The sequence below is a fragment of the Metopolophium dirhodum genome, chromosome 1 (assembly GCF_019925205.1).
Source record: "Metopolophium dirhodum isolate CAU chromosome 1, ASM1992520v1, whole genome shotgun sequence".
Lineage (NCBI taxonomy): Eukaryota > Metazoa > Arthropoda > Insecta > Hemiptera > Aphididae > Metopolophium > Metopolophium dirhodum.
In genome coordinates, this window is record NC_083560.1 from 103,381,854 (window position 1) to 103,402,238 (window position 20,385).

The 20,385-nt window shown below is 28.2% G+C and overlaps 1 non-coding gene across 1 annotated transcript; it reads left to right on the forward strand.

The window, feature by feature from the left end:
• Positions 1 to 19,086: 19,086 nt before the first annotated feature.
• LOC132937611 (5S ribosomal RNA) lies at positions 19,087 to 19,205 on the forward strand. Its single transcript, XR_009663732.1, has one exon. It is a non-coding gene; the product is annotated as a 5S ribosomal RNA (ribosomal RNA).
• The last annotated feature ends 1,180 nt before the right edge of the window (positions 19,206 to 20,385 follow it).

The following is a 20,385-nucleotide window of genomic DNA, read 5'->3' on the forward strand; positions in this document are numbered from 1 at the left end:
CAATAACAATAATTTTAGTATAATATTTTACTGTACCGTATACGATTGTCCGACAACTGTTCCCATCCGTACCTACTCCGTCATTTAGCCTTTGGGTCTTATTATTGTTATTACTTATTACATTAGCACGCTCGATGGTTTTTTTTTTTTAAAAAAATTGGTAAATGCATTTAAGCCATGGGGCTTTATACGCCCCGAGCTGATTTTGTATGGTATTAATTTCTGTATTCCTGCAGCAGTACGCCGGCGATATATATTTATTTTTTTATATTCCCATTTACATCACCGCCGATCTTATTATTATTACATCGTCCAACAAACAAAATACTTTTTCGTTTAATGCGTCTGGACTGCAGCTGCTAAACTGCAGTGTGTACCTAACCATGTTTTAGAATTTCGCTCAGTTGCGTATTCGTCTCATACTGATTATTATTTAAAGAATAGTGAAAGACTTTCTTTTTAATTTCTATTAGCGGTGTGGCGGAATATAAATCGAAAAAATATCATGATTATATTTTATTCCTATATTATAATGGTCAGATTCGATAAGTCAACGGTTTTTTTTTAATATTCACGTATACTGCAGTCCAATATTTATATTCTAGTATTCTATACTATCCCTCATCATAATTCATAAGGCGTTAAGGCCTGTATGTATTTAGTTACTAACTTTAAAACGTATATATTAATATATTTTGCATAATATTAAATACATAATGTAAGCTGCAGTTCGATTTTGCGACATCCGGCTATCGCTATTTCGGTTTCGGTTTTGGTTTTGGATAGCGATAATGATAAATAATAAATAATAAATTTTAATTTATTTTTAAAATATATAGGGATATTATATTTATTCATAACTTTGTATACATTATTTGTTTAAAACTGACAAATATTTAATTTAAAAAATATCGTATTTTTAGTATAATAGATACATTAGTAGAAATATCTAACATTATAATAACCTTGTTAATTTAAATATATAATTTTAAATTAAAGTTTTACTAGGTTAGGTTTCTATTACCTACTAATTTTACTAAAAAAAAGTGTTTTAAAGTTTTAAACCGCATTAGTATTTTTATTATTATTTCCATTATCATGCAGAAAACAATTAGAAACAACGTTAATATTGAATGTGGACACCATCCAACTAAACATTTAAAAGATTAGGTAAATCGTGATGTGTTAGGTTTGGTAATAATTGTCAGATTCAAAATTGTATTTAACATTTGAACTAAATAATATTTGTTACCATGAAAACCAATCTTTGATTGATAAAATAGTACATATAAATTATAATAATATGTAGGAAATAGTAAAATAATTCAAATAAGATCAGTGTCAGTTTATTCAAAATTTTGTATAGGTACCTACTACGTACCTATAACGTATTATACTAATATAATTACGTATACTCAACTTAGGTCAAGTTATCGTTATTCAAACTACATATAAATATTTATTTCAATACAAAACCGTTTGCTAATAATTATAAGTTATAACTACCTATAACTTAAACTATATACCGGCGTTTCTATTCCAACCATCGCATCGGGTTGCCACCAAGTTATCCAAATTTATCGTTATATAATATGCGTATTGTTTTTCGCTCTAGAACTTTACTGTTATTTTGAAATGCGAATCACAATTTGTGATAGTAAACACATCTGAAATCGTTAGAAACATTTTATTTACCCGGGAATACTGTTTTTAATTATTATTTATTATGGATATTTTTTAGAGATCTAAAAATATTTCGTTTCTATAGGTACAGCCGTACAGGTATTATATTGTGTTAAGAATTATGATCATAAACTATATTATAAATTATAATACATTAATTGTATGTTATATAATTATTATTACTATTCGTTAGCCAAATAGCAATATATATAATACTAACTGATCCCGTGCCGGGCCGAGCACTTCGTTTCCCGTTAAATGTACCAACTCTATATGACTCAAAGTTTGTTCAATTCGTTATTTAATATTCAGTGTATGGTGTTCAAGATTTATCTTAACTTTTTTGTTGCCTAGAAAAAAAATTCTGATTCGTAGCAGTATATTATCAGGTAAATAATAATTATTATTACCTATAATAGTTTTAAAACCTATGGCAACCATTAATAAACAAAAATTTCTACCGTAAATCTCTAAATCCCCGTTTAAGCACATCCCCTGGTTGGACCTAGGGTCTAGAGGGATGATTTGTGAATCTAAACAATCCGGGGCGTCACCCAAACACATACAAACCAATTCATTCAAATAGGTCCAACCGTTTAGGAGGAGTTCAATCACAACACACGTACAGTAGAATTATATATAGGTATACAGAGTAGGCGTATAACAAAAATACCTGCAGGCAAATAAAAAATTAAAATTTTAAACAAGTGAAAAAAATTATAAAGATTTTTTGAATACTAAATAAATAAATATTTACTTATGTCTGAAAATTCCACCAAAAAATAATTTGAAAAATGTATTACTTACGTTTCGAATTAATTTACTCTGAAAAATATTAATATTTTATAAAATTGCAAAACACTTGATTTAAATAAACATTTTTACCGTCAACATTCGTTTACAAATTGTCTATTTTGAATTTTCAAAAAAATAATGTAACAATACTTTCAGAAATGTAGCAATGTAGAACAAGCGTCTATAAATTATACCTATATAAAAATAAATGTTAAAGTATTGATTAGTAGTTGGAACAAATAAGATTATTTTATTTGTCAGGTTATTCTATTACACTATGTATATAACAACAGCATCATAATATAACAGGGACGTTCTGGGCCAGTGGTAAACCAGTGGGAGGGGGTGGATCGTGGTGTTACAGTACAATTTATGTATATTATAATACAAAACGTTATTCAAGTTTTAATATTCAACTCTATAGCCGTCACATTTATAATTATTTTAAGCTGCAGGATTAATGCACAAAACAAAACTTAGTCTATGAAAAAGGTTTGGTGGTTGATCACCCCACCACCCTCACAAAGAAGCCTCTTATATGGAGAACTTGAAGTACCTATTTGAACTGTAGCCTGTGTAGGATACATATGTGCTGGATATATATATTATATATTATTATATATATAAATAGCGAGATGCCGAGATCATTACAAGAAATTATCAAATGCATAATAATATCTGTTTATTAATCTGTAATACCTAACTCTATAACATCTAATTATTAAATTACTATTATGTGTATAGATTATAATATATTATGTAATTTGGTTTGGAAAAATATATGCACATTGCACACTACAGCTTTTGACCCTTATACTAGTCACACTAATACATTTTTATTAATTTAAGTTAAAACTGAACACAATTTATTGGGTCGCCGATAGATAGCGAAAAACTAACTGATATAAATAGGTACGACCTATTGTAATAGATTACACTAAAATACTAAATATATTGACTCCGGTAATATGGGGCGGTATGTATTATACTATTATTACCATCATAATATACAACAATAACGGCGCGTATATTACTTATATGTGTATATATAATGCAGGCGAGATTAGACGTTTTGATTTACTCCCGGGAGGCCAATATAATAGACATATAGAAACATAATGTTTTCAATACAAGGAAGAAAAACAATTATAATTAGGCAACAGTCGAATGTGTACTATTACATGCATATTTTATAAAGGCGATAGTAAACGGCAACAATTTATTATTTTAATTCTTTAATTACTTGGTCGATGACAATTATATATACCCATATTCATTGTTATCCGAAGACCGCTGTTATTATAATATATTAATATATATATATAGTCATTAGTTATTACACATAAGCCAATTTTTATTACATATTATAATATTAAATTGATATGTAAAGCATATATAACTGCTGCATAACGATTATAATTATTATAGCATACGAAACGACGACCGTAGCTTGTTCCTACTTTATTAATCTGAAAATATTATTCACACTATTTGGCTTTCATTATTGTGTTAGTTTGAAAAATTATTTTCGTTTTATAATAATTTAATTCAATTAAAACTAATTGTTTATAATTATTCTTTCCAATCATTACTAATAAAACATTATAATATACTAAGATTAGGATTAAGCCATCACGGCATATTATGCAGAAATATAAATAAGTCATTAAATTCAACTTAATCGAAACCTCGAGAAGTACAATTATTTAAATAAAGGTTCTTCCATCTAGTATTAATATAGTACCTATTTAATTATACCAATATTGAATAACATAATACTTTAACACTCGCATTGGGCGCCAGCTGCATATATATATATAAATTATAAATATATTATACGGATATCGATCAAAACATATAAATATAAAACGTATAAACATAAATACACAATATCATCATCATATCATTAAAATAGTGCTAACATAATATCCGGATTCCGGGCCGAAAGAAATCATTTTGTCACCGTAATTTATTATAATGCCCGACGCGCGTGTTTCCGACGATAATCAGTTCTTGCCCCGTAGGCGGTATAACGATCAAAGAATAATACAAATACGCGTTTGTAGGTATGTATATAATATATATATATATATAGAGAGAGAGAGAGAAAGAGAGATAGAGGGAGAGAGAAAACGTCGGCGACATTTAAATTTATTACAACTCTGGACGCGGCTTTTGGTGTCATATATATTTTCTACCGGCAGAACTAATAAAAATTAAAATCGTCCGCCATAATATTATACGCGTCTAAAATACTATAATAATATGTACCCAAGCCATTGTTTAGCAACTATATAATAATAATATAATATGTATATACGCAATGACATTTCACACCGACATTTTTTGAGGCCTCGTCATATGGGGATATACAGAGCTGGAATGGTGTTGTACGATTAGTGCTGTTCACGCATTTGATATATTATTATAATTTATAAACATCACACAAACGCTAACCATATACCTATATTATATATATTATAGTTTATTGTTGGTAGGTAAATCAAAGTACTTTATAAAACACATTTTGTGTTGTTACATACATAATTAACAGCATATATTTAACTGTATGGATTACGTCATTGAACGCAGAGACACAATCAATATGAGCTTAGAATAATTATTATGAATTCAATGATTTTGCAGTTCATTGTTGAATTTCATTTTGAATTTATCATTTCGTTAGATACAAATTTCATTCAAGACGACCCCATTCTAAGTACCTCCAAAATTATATTTAACTTATTTTTGTATATTTTATAGACATTATACTACTTAATGATTATATTACTATTATTATAATATAAACGCACATAAAGTTTATAAATAAAAATAATAAATATTTAAATATAAAAATGATATTTCATATAAATTGTTAATTACAATTTTTTTCTTCATTGCAATAATTAACATAATAACGGACTGCATTTCAATATAAATAACTGCAGAAAGTATTTAGTTCACACTGGTTACGCGCGTTAATGCGTTCTACAAAGCAAGATAATACCTATATACAGGATTAAATTTAAATAATTATCATATAATAATTAAATATATATTTAATTTTATCACTTTATTCGTATATGGATTATACATAGTAATTATTGTACGACAGTAATAAATTACACCTTTATGCCTAAAGTTAATTTGTTAAGGGTCCCGGTACCAGTTCTTCAAATTTTCCACAATTCTATAAAATTTGAAAAATAAATTTTATATTTTAGTTGCCACCTCAATTATAAGGCTTTTCCACTAATCTACTTACCGATATCTATTTAGGGGGAGGGGGTTGATTGGGTGTATTATATCGAAAAAATGACTTTACGGGAATAACTCTCAAGCTTTGTAGAATTGTCAGATTTTGATGAGTATTTTTTTTATCTCAAAGAAAAAGACTTTCTACAACCCGCATCAATCTCTGATTTTGTATTTCATTTCAAATAATTGTATTAAAAAATGTGTAAAAAAATGCTTTCTATCTTGTATTTTCTTAGACATATTATACAGTTTGAGAATAAAATATTGAAAAACAGAGATCGATGCGGACTGTAGAATATTTCCGTCTAGCAATTAGAAAAAAAATTATGAAATTTGATTGATTCTACAGGGCGGTATCGTTATTCCCGCAGAGTGTATTTTTGAGGACAAAATGGCATCGGCACCGGGCGCTTAACTACAGTTTGAGTAATAAAATATAGATAATACAGCACAAAAAAATAGTTGCAATTAAATATTATGAAATAAAATAAATACATTTTAGAATATTAAATTGATAGGTCCATAAAAATGATATGGTATAATTTTTTCTTGATCAATATAATATAATTAGATACAATGATACCTAATTGTATTTAAATATAAACAAATTATTTATTAAATGAGCTAGACGATTCTATACGGAGTGGTATAATAATATAATAATAATAATATAGTTGTTCACTTTTATGGCTTATTATCTTTGTCGTACTCATTGCGTGAGAGATGAAACAGGCGAAATAAAATAACAAAGAAATTCAAATCATTTAATTTTTGTCATGGTTGCAGAATATAAATATAAATAATAATATTATCTAACGCACGTGTAATGTGTTTGAATGAATCATAAACGAAGGGGCCGAGGGGGTATCGCGTTTCGACTGTAAAAGTACAATTAAAATAATACATAGTAATAATAATGAGGATTTATAGATTCGTTCGTTTAAATAATGTTTTAATCTCCATTCGCTATAATATACGCCGCAGTCTTCATTAAATTGCATTGCCCACCAAGCATAAATATGTGTAGTAGAAGAAAAAAATGACACGGAGATAATTATTATAATATTGTATTACAATGTATAATATATTATACACGCTGTATAAAAAACCCATACGGTTAGAATAGTAGGTATGTAATTTTGCAGCATTATGTAGGTCGGTTAAATTCTTTCTGTTCTATAACTATACCTATAGCGTTTTGTGCACAAGTGAAAGATTTACCTTATAGGTATTTAAGTATATATATATATACCTACGACTATATACTTATATCTCAAAGTCGCTCTATCCTCATCGCGTACCAAATACCAATATTATAACATATACGCATATAATTTTTTTTCTACACATCATATAATTTTATATATTATAAATGTATAGCTACTACAATAATAATAGCGTTTTTAAATTTGTTTTTGTTATTCATAAAATTCTTTACTGACACCTCATCAATGTTTTATTATTCAAACAATAATAATGATATAATACCGTATAAGAGTTAGAGTAGACCAATGAGAAGGTATGGGGAAAATTGGAACCCTATATTTTATTTCATATTATATCCGAGTTACATCTACATAATATTTTAAGCTAATGCAGAAAAATAATTTTATGATAAGTATACATGTATAATTAGTGTCATAATATTATATGGTGTAAATTATAAAAATATTATATACCTATATAATTTCAATATACTTAAAAGTTCAGATTGACGCAAGGGTGGGTGTCTTTGACCCAAAACATTTAAGGGAGCCGTCTACATATTAGGTACTTAGGTATGTGGCTATGTATAAGTATAAATATTACTATTTTATATAGTACAAACATGTGAGTACATTTTTGAAAATATTAAATTTGTTTTTCTTTTAATATATTATTACTATTTTTAATTAGCGCTATTGGTGTTCAATATACCAAAAGGCAGTAGGTAATGATTATTTTACTGTCTGTGTTCATAATACTACCGTCTATCATTTATTTTGTACCTGAAAGAGAAATCATATAGTTGTGGTGATATTAAAGGCAATATTTCAAATACAATAAGGAACTAAACGTGTACCTATATACAACTGTAACATATTATTATAAATTGGTATATAATAATATGTACGCATAAGTTTTCTAAATAAATATACCTACTCTTAAATAAATTATGTTCTAAATAACATAGGTATAACGTCATTTTCATATTAATATTATTCGGACGTGGTATACCACCAATAGGTTATTGCCTGCATATTATATAGGTTTACAGGTACCCGTATCTTCGCGTTTCCACCACAATATTATAATAGGTGTACTATAATAAATAATAATTAATAAAATATGTAATATTATTAAACATTATTGATAATAATTACAAACGATGGCGATATCGCGTATATTTTTTTTAATAATATTTTGTATGTAGTGCGTATAGTATATTTCATTTTATTATTATAATGATGATGATGATATAATAACAATCGCTCGTCGAGAAAACGTTATTAAATAAACGACTTGATAATATATTATAATAAACGACCCGGACGGGTCTGACGGAATCCGTCGACGTGGTTCACATGGGGTGCTGTGGGGTGGGTGGGGGGGCGCCTATCTATCAGCTAATCGTTTCGCGACGGGCGTAGGTATAGGTACGCGTTTCGTGCTCGCACGCACGCAAGTTTCCCGCCGCACTCTTTCGCGGGGTTTCGGGCGGACGACCGACTGTTATAACAAATTAACGACGTCGTCGTACAAAATTCTGGCCTCGCGTTTCGGTACACATAATTATATTACTATACAGTATACACCACCCATAATACTATACAGGGTGATTCACGCACCTCACTCTTTTGACAGCGAATACATTCAAATTATGATTTTTGGAACGCCTGTATAAAGAGTTAGTTCATTAAGGGGCCATACATTTTCACATAATCGTGTTTTTTTATACCGTTTAAAAAGTGTCATTTGGCGATACCGAATTCTTTTTTTTTTTATATAAAAACAAGAAACCCCCCTTTTCCCGGGAATTCATAACCGGATGACTTTTTTAAAGGCGTCGATGCAACTAAATCGAAATTCTAACGAAGAGTTTTTGAGATTATTTGACTTTGTATACCTACACGTACTGAGGATAGTAAGTCCGCGACTTATTATAGGTATCAATGGGATTGGAAGATATGGTGACTGCGAAGATTTGAAAACTTTAATACCTAATTAATTAATTAACAATATGTAATTTGTACAAAAGGCTGAGTTCCCATATAGTTAATACTAAATCCAATATTACATACATTTTAAATTTAACTATGCATTATATGTATATTAAAAATTCAGAAACTATCTACTCGTTCAAACTTTGGTTTAGATACATCAAAATGTTCAACAAAATTACCTGTTTAATAATTTAAATTAAAAAATGTTGGTTCTTGTTTGAAAAAAAAAGAAGTTATTATTTTTTATCGCCATAGTATACTTCTTGAATGGTATGAACATTTAAATAATTGGAAGTACGGTCCTTAAGTAAGTTTAGTATACTTATAAATTTCAGAAATCAGAATTTGAATAAATTCTTATTATTATAAAGAAAGAAATGGTTACTGTGAACATATCATGGCATGCTCGGTGAATCACCCTGTATTATAATAGGAACTCGCGCGTGGGAGTCTCCGTCGGCTATATGTATATATATACCTATGTATTGGCGAATATTGTTAAAAACTAAAATCTAAAAAACAAAACAATAATAATACAAAATAATATATGTACGCATGGGTGTCGTACGACTATATACGTATAGCCTCTCGCGCGATACATCATATATTATACGTCTTGTCGTGCCTGGTTGTATTCATCATAATATATACGCGTGTATATACAGTATATTATATATTATCACGTCGGAGGCGTACCGCCTCGAGACCAGATCCGACGCCGAACAGTGTACAGGGTGTCTATTTCACCATCATTCACTGCGTTGGTCCACGCCAACAACATTTTTCTGATTAATATTTTCGATAAGTACGATTTTCTATAATCATTACAGGTATAGGTACACCGCGGCGGAGAGCCACGAGTCACGACGACCTGTATTCGACCATAATAACTCGTGGTATTTTTTTTTTTATGGTTTAGGTATACCACGGCGAGTAGGTACGGCTCGTGAACACCAACAATTCTCTGAAAATGCGTAGGTACTAAATATATATGTACATGCATAATGCATTCGTGATGTGCTTAAAAAAGCAAACATATATATGAACATTTTATTCATCTTTAGTTTCTCGGTTTTGTGTGTTTCGACATCATTTTTATAATTTATTTATAATTTAATTGAATTTATAAAATATATTAATATTATCTTTTACTTTTCATATTTACAATCAATTTACAATAGATAATCATATGTATTCGAATTATAAGACTACTACGTGCTCTGAAGTATATGAAATAATACTGGTTATAAATATTCATGACACCGCAGCCATAAGATTGAAATCTCGAATCATTGTATACGAATAAGCATATTAGTATTAAACCAAATTTGGACTAAAAACTTTTGATATTTTATTCGTAAAAATGTATACCTATACAAAATAATATATTATACCTTATAACTATAGGCTATAGCAATGGATCTATAATCAAGTAATAAACCATAATATAAACTTGAAAATGAAACAACGTTTATGCTTTACATTATGATGTGAGTGCATAATAATAATATAATACTTAAATACATTATAACAAGACGACAACGTCATTTTGTTTTCACTAACTGGTAGGTAATATTATTACATAATATATTTTTTTAATAATTCTACCATCACGCTCGTATATAAAAAGCCATTTGGGGAGGGGCTGAGGCTTAGATGCACTTAGCATTTCCAGACTTTAATTTATCACGCTCATAATTTATTCCATCAATTAACCAATTAGTTCTTATATTTTTATATTAATATATTATTAAATATTAATAAATAAAATGTAGGTATACAATGTACAAATAATAATAATTAACCAACTGCACAAACGAGGAGTTTCAGTACCCACTGTTTTCTAATCGAAATAGGCCCCCTATATACTAACTATAATAATATATTGTTAATTATTATAGTACGATCTACAAATAAAACGCGAAAGGAGTCGAGACAAACATCAGAGCACTAGAGCAGATCATCCAGTTAAGACTTTAGTCTTTAAGGATGTTACCGCAATATTTGTTTTCTCTCTCAGACCCACGTGGCCACGTGCAACACAGATCAATAACATTATTCATGTGTTTATGATTTTTGTTTTTTATGATTTATGAGTTATCTTAGAGCACAATTGTCAATTATAGAGGAAATACGGGTTTGACATATATCGATTTTAAATTGTATTATTATTTTAATGTTGTAAATTTAAACGGATATTAAATCGTTTTGAGACAATATTTTAGACAAACTTTTATTATATTCTCTATAACTTATGTTATAGGTAGTTGATTTTACTTTAAGATATAACTGCAAAACATAAAAATATAATTTTGCGTGACTGCCTTGTATCCATGCTGCGCATGGACCAGAGAGGAAAAATAAACAGTGCACTGACATCTTCTTAATAATTGCAAAAACGACAGAAAATATTATGTCTATTTCGTAAATATTACAGAGGTAAAAAGAAAAAGAAGAAGAAAAGCCACACAGGAAGACGTTTGCAGAATACGTGTGAAATCGGTTTTACAGCAAGGCAGTAATACGCATTCGTCCGGTCAAAATGTCATCTCGATAATAATTAATAGAAAAAAGTACCGATGGGAAAACGTTTGCCGAATACGAGACAAATCAGCGCGGCCTATATAGCATAAATCATTTTGGCACCTACTCTCAGAGCTCTATTATAGTGATTTATTATTTATTTTACCCAAAATTTGATCAATTGTATAATCGTTTGACGTATGCAATAATAACAAAGTATATTACGCGTGTAGATATACCCCATAGATCTGACGTAGGTAGTAAAGGTTTTTGTCCGATTTCATGTCGTGCAAATAAATAGCAAATATATCATGATGGATTAAGTTGTCATTGGGTGAATTATTATAGGCGCTTTGTAAGGAAAAAAAATCAGTCGGGCGGATATCCTATAACGTTTAAAATATAATTCCTTTTCTCCAGTTATTTGTATTGTACTACATAGAGAAAAAAAATAACGATAATATAACACTAAAAATGGTAAATACATGTCCCCGTTAAAGTCAACTTCCTCGCCTAATGATGTAGATAATAAATTGTTATGGACACTGGACACACACGATACTGTTTATTTTTTTACCGCGCGGGGTGATTTTTTTGTTCCCCGTCGCTGTTGTTCTGACTGTGATTTCACGTTTGTAATTCTAAACCAATATAACAATATAAAAATATAATCGCAGTGGATCGGCATCCTATAATATATAATGGCATAGTATAATGATATTATTATTGCATCAACATCAGAACGAGGAAGAAAAATTACTCCGTAAACAATATTGTGCTCGGTCCTTTCAGACGCGTTTCGGGGTTGTCCGCGGGAGGTGCAGGCTAATGGTGTTTGCTTTGATCCCGTTTCTAATATACATTATATAATAATAATATGTCGTCCGATACCTGCGGGTTTCGACAATGAACGCTGAGCGCGTGTATTCCTGCATGTACATATGTATATAATATTACATACACCCGATGCATTGCAGACACTTTATATATACTCGCCGTATATACATAATGGGAATATGTATATATATATATGTGTTCGGTGCGACTGTCGGGTCGTTTTTATAATATGCAGGCGATTATTATATTGTATACTCCAACGCAGACGATCGATTCTCACCGCTTAAGAGGACGTCACACCGAGAGGTTTGTCAGCTATATTATTATGGTGTGATGTCTCACACGCAGAACGCTCAATAATGTATATAATATATATGATATTGTACATTATGTATATAACCTACCTATTATATTATATTATTGTACATGTACACGGACGGAATGACGAGGCTCGACGACGATCTGCTGAGTAAAACGATCGTGAATTCTGGACACGACCGCGGCAGTCTGCCCGTTCGTATAATTATTTATGCCGACAGATATATAACCTATAATATTATGTCCTATACCCTTTGCGTTGGGGTTTAGAGGCAAAAAACGCCGACAATACAAAATTGTTGTACGCATATAATATATAAAATATAGCCCACCCGAGAGAACGAAGTACCGTGCGAGTAATATGTCGCCCATGGGCGTTACTAGAATTTAATACTTACAACCTACACAGGGACTATGGAGTCCTAGAAAATCAAAGTTTAAAATAAACCATGGGGCAAGAGCTCCGTTCTCTCGGCATTAAAAATAAAAATTAAAAATTAAATGTAGACATTAAAATAAATATAATATATTTAATATTTAGATGCAAATGTTTATAAAATATCAATACTGAATATCGATAATATCTCATAAGATAATGATTATCAATTATAATAATTATTATATAGGAAGAGAATTATTCTCTTTCTATGTAATATATTTTAGCTAGTTCACTGAATCTGTTTTGATACTCCTTAGACCTTATACAGTTATGCATAAACTCGTAAATCCACTTGCATAAATCCACAATATTAATATAATATATGGATAAGTACTATAATACTATAACTATAGTTATTATAAAATTATTAATTATTTTATAGTTTTATACTTTGAACACATCATGGCAGTTTTAGATTCTGAGTGGAGCAAGGAATGTATTAATTGTACAAAATGATGAGTTTTTAATTTTTGTTTATATCATCACCTACAATATTTCAATTTTTAACTTTGAATGTGGTTTCTGATATATTGGTATAGTAAATTGGATCTAGTTTGGTACTTAAGTGGGTACAAATTAAAAAGTCCAAATAATTTATTTGGAAAAGTATTTGGTTTTATATATATATATGTTTTCAAAGTTGGGTATACCTTCCCGTAAATAAACTATTTTTCCTCAATCGATTTTCTATATTTTGTTTATTTAGGCATATTTACGGAGGGAAATTAGGGAGATATATCCCCCCCTTGACATTTTTTAGATTATGAGCGAATCTATTGATTTCACAATGATAGGTATATATGTTTTTTCTTAAATTCTTTTTAGCTTATATTTATAAATGGTTACATATATATATACTTATGTTTTTCCATTTATCACCATATAAGTAGGTAATAAAATGCTAGGGCATTTGGCATCAGGTAGGTCCTATTATGTATTATAATAACATAATAATAAATTGTAATGATAATGATAAACTATATAAATATTATGTTTTATGATACCACATCAAGCACGGATCCAGAGCAAAGATCTGGGAGGGGGGCAACATTTTTTTCACAACACAAATACAATTACAAATTACAATATACTCTTTATTCTAAATTTAAATTTTTTTCCGATTATAAGTATTATAATCTTAACAAAATACATCGATTAATGATTATAATAAATTATATTAAATAACAAAATCCAAACATGTTTTCATATTGTCGCTTTTTCCAAAACGGTCAATTATTAGGTCAATGTTTATGTAAATTTCCCTCTGAAAATTGGAGAATTAATAATATGTGTGGGAGGGTTTGGCCAAGTCCCTCTCCTAGATCCATCATTGTACCACATTACCACACCATAAAGTACACCCACTGTCCAAAATATTGTTCCAGTTATTTAAAAAGAACATTCCCAAAAAACATTGAAACATTCCTATGGATCTTACTTAGAATGGCTACAAGTTTCAAAAACATCAAAGAAACCATTTCTGATTTGTTGCTTATAACAATGTATAAAACATTATGTAACAGATTTATATTACCTGAATAGTGTTTTTGAAACACTCATAGGCGCAAATAGCGTTTGGGGTTTGGGGGTGGGGGGCTAAAGCCTTACTTTAGGATATTAGATAAGCTTAATACAAAATGTAGGAAATGTTTGGGGGGCTTAGTCCCTAAAGCCCTCCATATTTGCGCCTATGGAAACATTACAGTAATATTTTATTAAAAACTATTCCTGGGACGTTTCAACTCTCTAGGTACTATCAAATAATAGTTTTGAATAATAATAATAAATAATGTGTTTCAGTTATATTTTTTCGTGAATTTATATTTACTTAATGACTAATATCCTTATTTTTTAAAATACTTTTGTAACACAGTATAATCAGCTTATCACGATATTTATATTATTCCAGATACATCGATTCCCATTTCCCAGTCATGTACCTATACTTAGTTAGTTTTATATCTCACGTATGCACAGACGCACAGTATGTTTTTGACATCCGGATATAAAGATCTGATTATCTAGGTCTATTGAAGATCGTAATAGGCGGATTCTACTGTACTGAATTGTTGCTACTCAAGAATATATTATCAGTTATCACAAGTGATACCCCATGCTTACCATAAAATAAAAACTAATAACTAATAACTAAAAACGCTATATACTCGCATGCGTTGTCTCCGTCTTACAAATGTACAACATAGCAAAAAACGGTTTTACGCGGGATAAAACCATTCTCTCGGTATTTATAGTAAAATTACTAAAATTCCACAACGCATAGGGAACAACTTTATCTGTGTCGTAGCGTTTTTATTTTTTTGATAGCATCTACAAATAATTTTTAATAATTAAATGAAAAAAAAAAAATATCCTAACGTTCTCAAACTGATAACTTTAATTTTATTTATGTTATCCAAATAATGTAAGACGGAGACAACGCATGCGGGTATAGCGTCATCTTAATGAAAAATCTTTTGTTTATTGTAGTAAATGGAAAAAAAAAAGGTGGATAAGTGGATGTCGCTCTGCTGCACAGTAGGTTAAAAGTGGGACACTGTAATGGATGGTGTTAAATTTGAATTCAATGATATAATATCATTGTGTAAGAAAAACGATTCTGAGCGAAAACGGTCAGTCAGCCTATGATTTTACCAAGTATATTTGATGGCATTATTGTGAATAAAGTAATTTATATATAACCTATTTACGTGGAGCCTTGTTTTAAATTTTCAATCCTTAGCCATAAAATTTAAAAATTTATAAATTTTTACCACAAAATAATTAATAAATTATAAATTTGATAAATGTTGTTAAAATTTGAACTTTAAATGCTTATAAAAAAAAATTGTGCCTATGTATTTTTAATATTTTTCAACTGCTATTAGAACGATATATCAGGAGCCTTATAATAAATTTTCACGCTTTTTTACCCAACAAATAAAAATTTATTGATATTTATAGAAAATAAAAACTAAAAAAATTGAAAACTGACAATGTCCGTAAACAGCTCAAAAAGAGTCAAAATATTTTCAACATTTTATGGTGTATAGAAAATGCTAATATAAACATTCAGTGAAATTTTCAAGTATCTACAGTCATTCGTTTTTTAATTACAATAAAATAAGAAAATTGTTACATGAGAAATCGAGTAAATATCAAATGTTGTAAAAATATAAATTTCAGACGCTCACAAAAATTTAATTTAAGTTTCTTCTAGACATTTTTTTTTTGATAAAGGTAGACAAGCTTATGAGTAATCTTATATTACATTTTCAAATCTTAGATTTAAAAAGAAAAATTTTTATGAATTCTAAACTCAAAATAATTTGCTATTTTTCGTGATTTTTCCGTATTTTGTCAAAATTTGAACTTTAAATGCTTATAAATAAAAACTGTGACTAAGGATTTTTAATTTTTTTCATCTGCCTTTGAAACAATAACCTAGGAGCCTTCTATTAAATTTTCAAGCTTTTATACTCAACAGATAAAATTTTATTGATATTTATAGAAAAAAAAACTAAAAAAATTGAAAACTGACAATGGCCGTAAACAGCTCAAAAAGAGTAAAAAAATTTTGTACATTTTATGGTGTATAGAAAATGCTAATATAAACATTCAGTCAAAATTTCAGGTCCCTACGGTCATTTGTTTTAGAGTTACACCAAAAACCAAAATCGATTTTCTCGAAAACAGATTTTGCGTAAAAATTCCCGTTTTTCCTTAATTGTTCCCCAAAGTACCAACTAGATTCACTTTCCTATCAGAAAAGTTACTATTGAAGAAAATCCAAGCACTTTTACTGTCCTAAAAGGTGATGACAGACACAAAAATAAAAAAAAAAACACACATCATTGTAAAATCAATACATTCATACGAAATTATTACAATTTACAATACTTAATAATAATTACAAAATACAAATAAATACAAATTAATTGAATGTAGTATATGAATGAGTATATACATTGAAATACTAGGTATATATCTAAAGTAATGCATAATGGTACAATGTAGTCATAACTGATAAATTACCAGACAATTCGAGAGAGAAAATTTTAATATCTAAATTGTTAATTTAGTATAACTACTAGATTGTTGATTTAAATCGTAGTTAGCACACTATTATCTTTTTGTTTTTTTCAATAAATACACAAATATAAACAAATAAATAATAATAATAATTTAAAGTATAAATTACCTATATACACTACTCCTTAAGAACCACCATTAACCATACATGTATATATTAATGTAATTTTTCATAGTTTCATATATTTCAAAAATAATATAGGTAAAATAATATTTTTGAGGGTAGACATATCTATTTGTCTAAATATTGTCTTAAGACAATTTAATATCCATTCAAATTTATTTTTTAAATTTTAAGTAGAATATAAAGTCAAATAATAATAAAACACAATACCGATAATATATCAAACCCTTAAAAATATTATTCTCTATAATTTTTGTAATATAGTTAAATTCACTTTAATAAGGTTGCTCAAAAATCATAAAAATTATTTTACATGTAAGCGCATTTTATTTAGGTAATATTATGTAGTGCGTGGGTCTGAGAGAGAAAACAAATATTGCGCTGACATCCTCTTAATAATAAAATGTTATTGTTCCACCTTCCACAGTTCTACACACCGTAATATCATTACGCCAAACGCCTACAACGTAGAAAAGATATGTAGAAAAGAGTGAAGACGCCCTCACACATTTTTTTTTCATTATCCTGTTACTGTGAGTTATTTTCAGTATTGTAAAATATACTTTTAAAAATTACATAATAGGTATTTAAGTGGGTACTTATTATTAAAAATTAAAATAATGTTTTAGAAGTATTTGAGATAAGTTTTATTTTTATAATTTTTTTTTGTATCAATTAGTAAATATTATACCTACTCCTTAATTGTGGTAATGCGGCCTACTATGTATTTTCTATTTTTAAATATCATCACAAACGTTTTGTTTGAGAGCTTAACTTATAAATTTAAGTTATTTACAAATATATTGTAATTCAAAATAATTATCAACTGTAGTATATATATATATATTATGCCGCGGACTTTGTTTAATTATAAAAAAAGAAAAATGTATAATAAATAATAATATATTACTATACCTATAGGCTTATAAAATATGACATAAATATAACTTGTTTGTAGTTCTAGGCCTTATTATTGAATAATACTAACAATATCTAATATTTATTAACTAACAATTATAGGAGGTACTGTTGATGGACGGTTTTCCCCCCTCAAGTTATTCAATCATGCACTAATATTATTACCTATGTTATAAAATTTACTTATTGTACAAACTGTATAGATTGTAAATATCCTAAATAAATAAAAAAAAAAAAAAAAAAACCAACAATAAATTTTAAATAATTTAAAATAACTGTCAAGATTCAAGATGAACACATTTTATTGAAGAAAGTTGTATTATTTATGGTGATGATCGTTTATTTTTACTAAATAATAAATTCCAAATATTTCAAACTGAAAGTTGAAAAAGAATTACCTATACAATACCCTAGTGTTCAATATAGTACCTAGTATTTAAAAATTTAAATTAACTCAAATAATTCTTAATAGTCAATATAATATAGTAAGTACTAAGTATTTATGTCCTATTTAGTAGGTACTTGAAAAAGTATTTGAATACAAATAGCCATATATAGGTACTTACTTACTGGCTACTTCTACACAAATACATTACGACACATATTTTTGTAATACTTTTTAGTAATTAATTATTTTAATATTCAATCGTTAATAATAGCAATAATAACATTAATAAAATAAGAACACAGTTCTAAATAATGTACTTTGGATATACTAAGCGTACGGTCTTTATTCATTATGCATACATTATAATAATATAATCTAATTAGTTATTAGACTCTCGAAATTCGATTGTTTTTATAATTTAATATAATTTAATTATAATAATATAATAATATATCTACCTATATATCATCAGTAACGCATATTATAGATGTTCAGATATTTATCATTCTTCGCCAACGACCATACCACGTTGAATACACCAGTTCTCGTCCGATCACTGAAGTTAAGCAACGTCGGGCGTAGTTAGTACTTGGATGGGTGACCGCTTGGGAACACTACGTGCCGTTGGCATACGTTTTTTTTTTTTATTTCTCAATTCAAGTTTTTTAACAGTACAACATGCTTCAATATTTTGATTTTGTACTTTTTATAATATTATTACATTATATTTTGTTTCAGTGATAATATTGCCTATTAAATAATATTATTATAATTGAAAATTCTCAGAAAAACATTAATATTAATTTTATGTGGCCAACGAGTGTCTTTACTTGTGAATAAAGTTATTTATATATAACCTTGTTTTAAATTTTCAATCCCAAGCTATGAACATTTAATAAATTTTTAATTACAAAATAATTATTAAATTTTAAATTTGATAAATTTTGTCAAAATTCGAACTTTAAATGCTTATAAAAAAAAATTATGCGTGTGTATTTTTAATATTTTTCAACTGCTATTGTAACATTATATCAGGAGCCTTGCATTACATTTTCATGCTTTTTTACCCATCAAATAAAATTTTATTGATATTTTTAGAAAAAAAAACTAAAAAAATTGAAAACTGACTATGTCCGTAAACAGCTCAAAAAGAGTCAAATTATTTTCAAAATGTGATCGTGTATAGAAAATGCTAATATACACATTCAGTGAAATTTTCAAGTATCTACAGTCATACGTTTTTTAATTACAACAAAATAAGAAAATTGTTACATGAAAAATCGAGTGGATATCAAATGTTGTAAAAATATAAATTTCAGACGCTCATAAAAATTTAATTTAAGTTTCTTGTAGACATTTTTTTTATTGATAAAGGTAGACAAACTTATGAGTAATCTTATATTACATTTTCAAATCTTAGATTTAAAAAGAAAAAGGTGGATAAGTGAATGTCGCTCTGCTGTACAGTAGGTTACAAGTGGGTCACTGTAATGGATGGTGTTAAATTTGAATTTAATGATATAATATCATTGTATAAGAAAAACGATTCTGAGCGAAAACGGTCAGTCAGCCTATGATATTACCAAGTATATTTGATGATATTATTGTGAATAAAGTAATTTATATATAACCTATTTACGTGGAGCCTTGTTTTAAATTTTCAATCCTTAGCTATAAGGATATATATTGTAATATTGTGTGTTATATGTTCATTTTTCACTCAAACATACAATTCTCATTCCAACAATACGTCACATTGTCGCAACGATTACCTCGATTTGCACTCTGACAAAATATTCTTTTTTTCCAC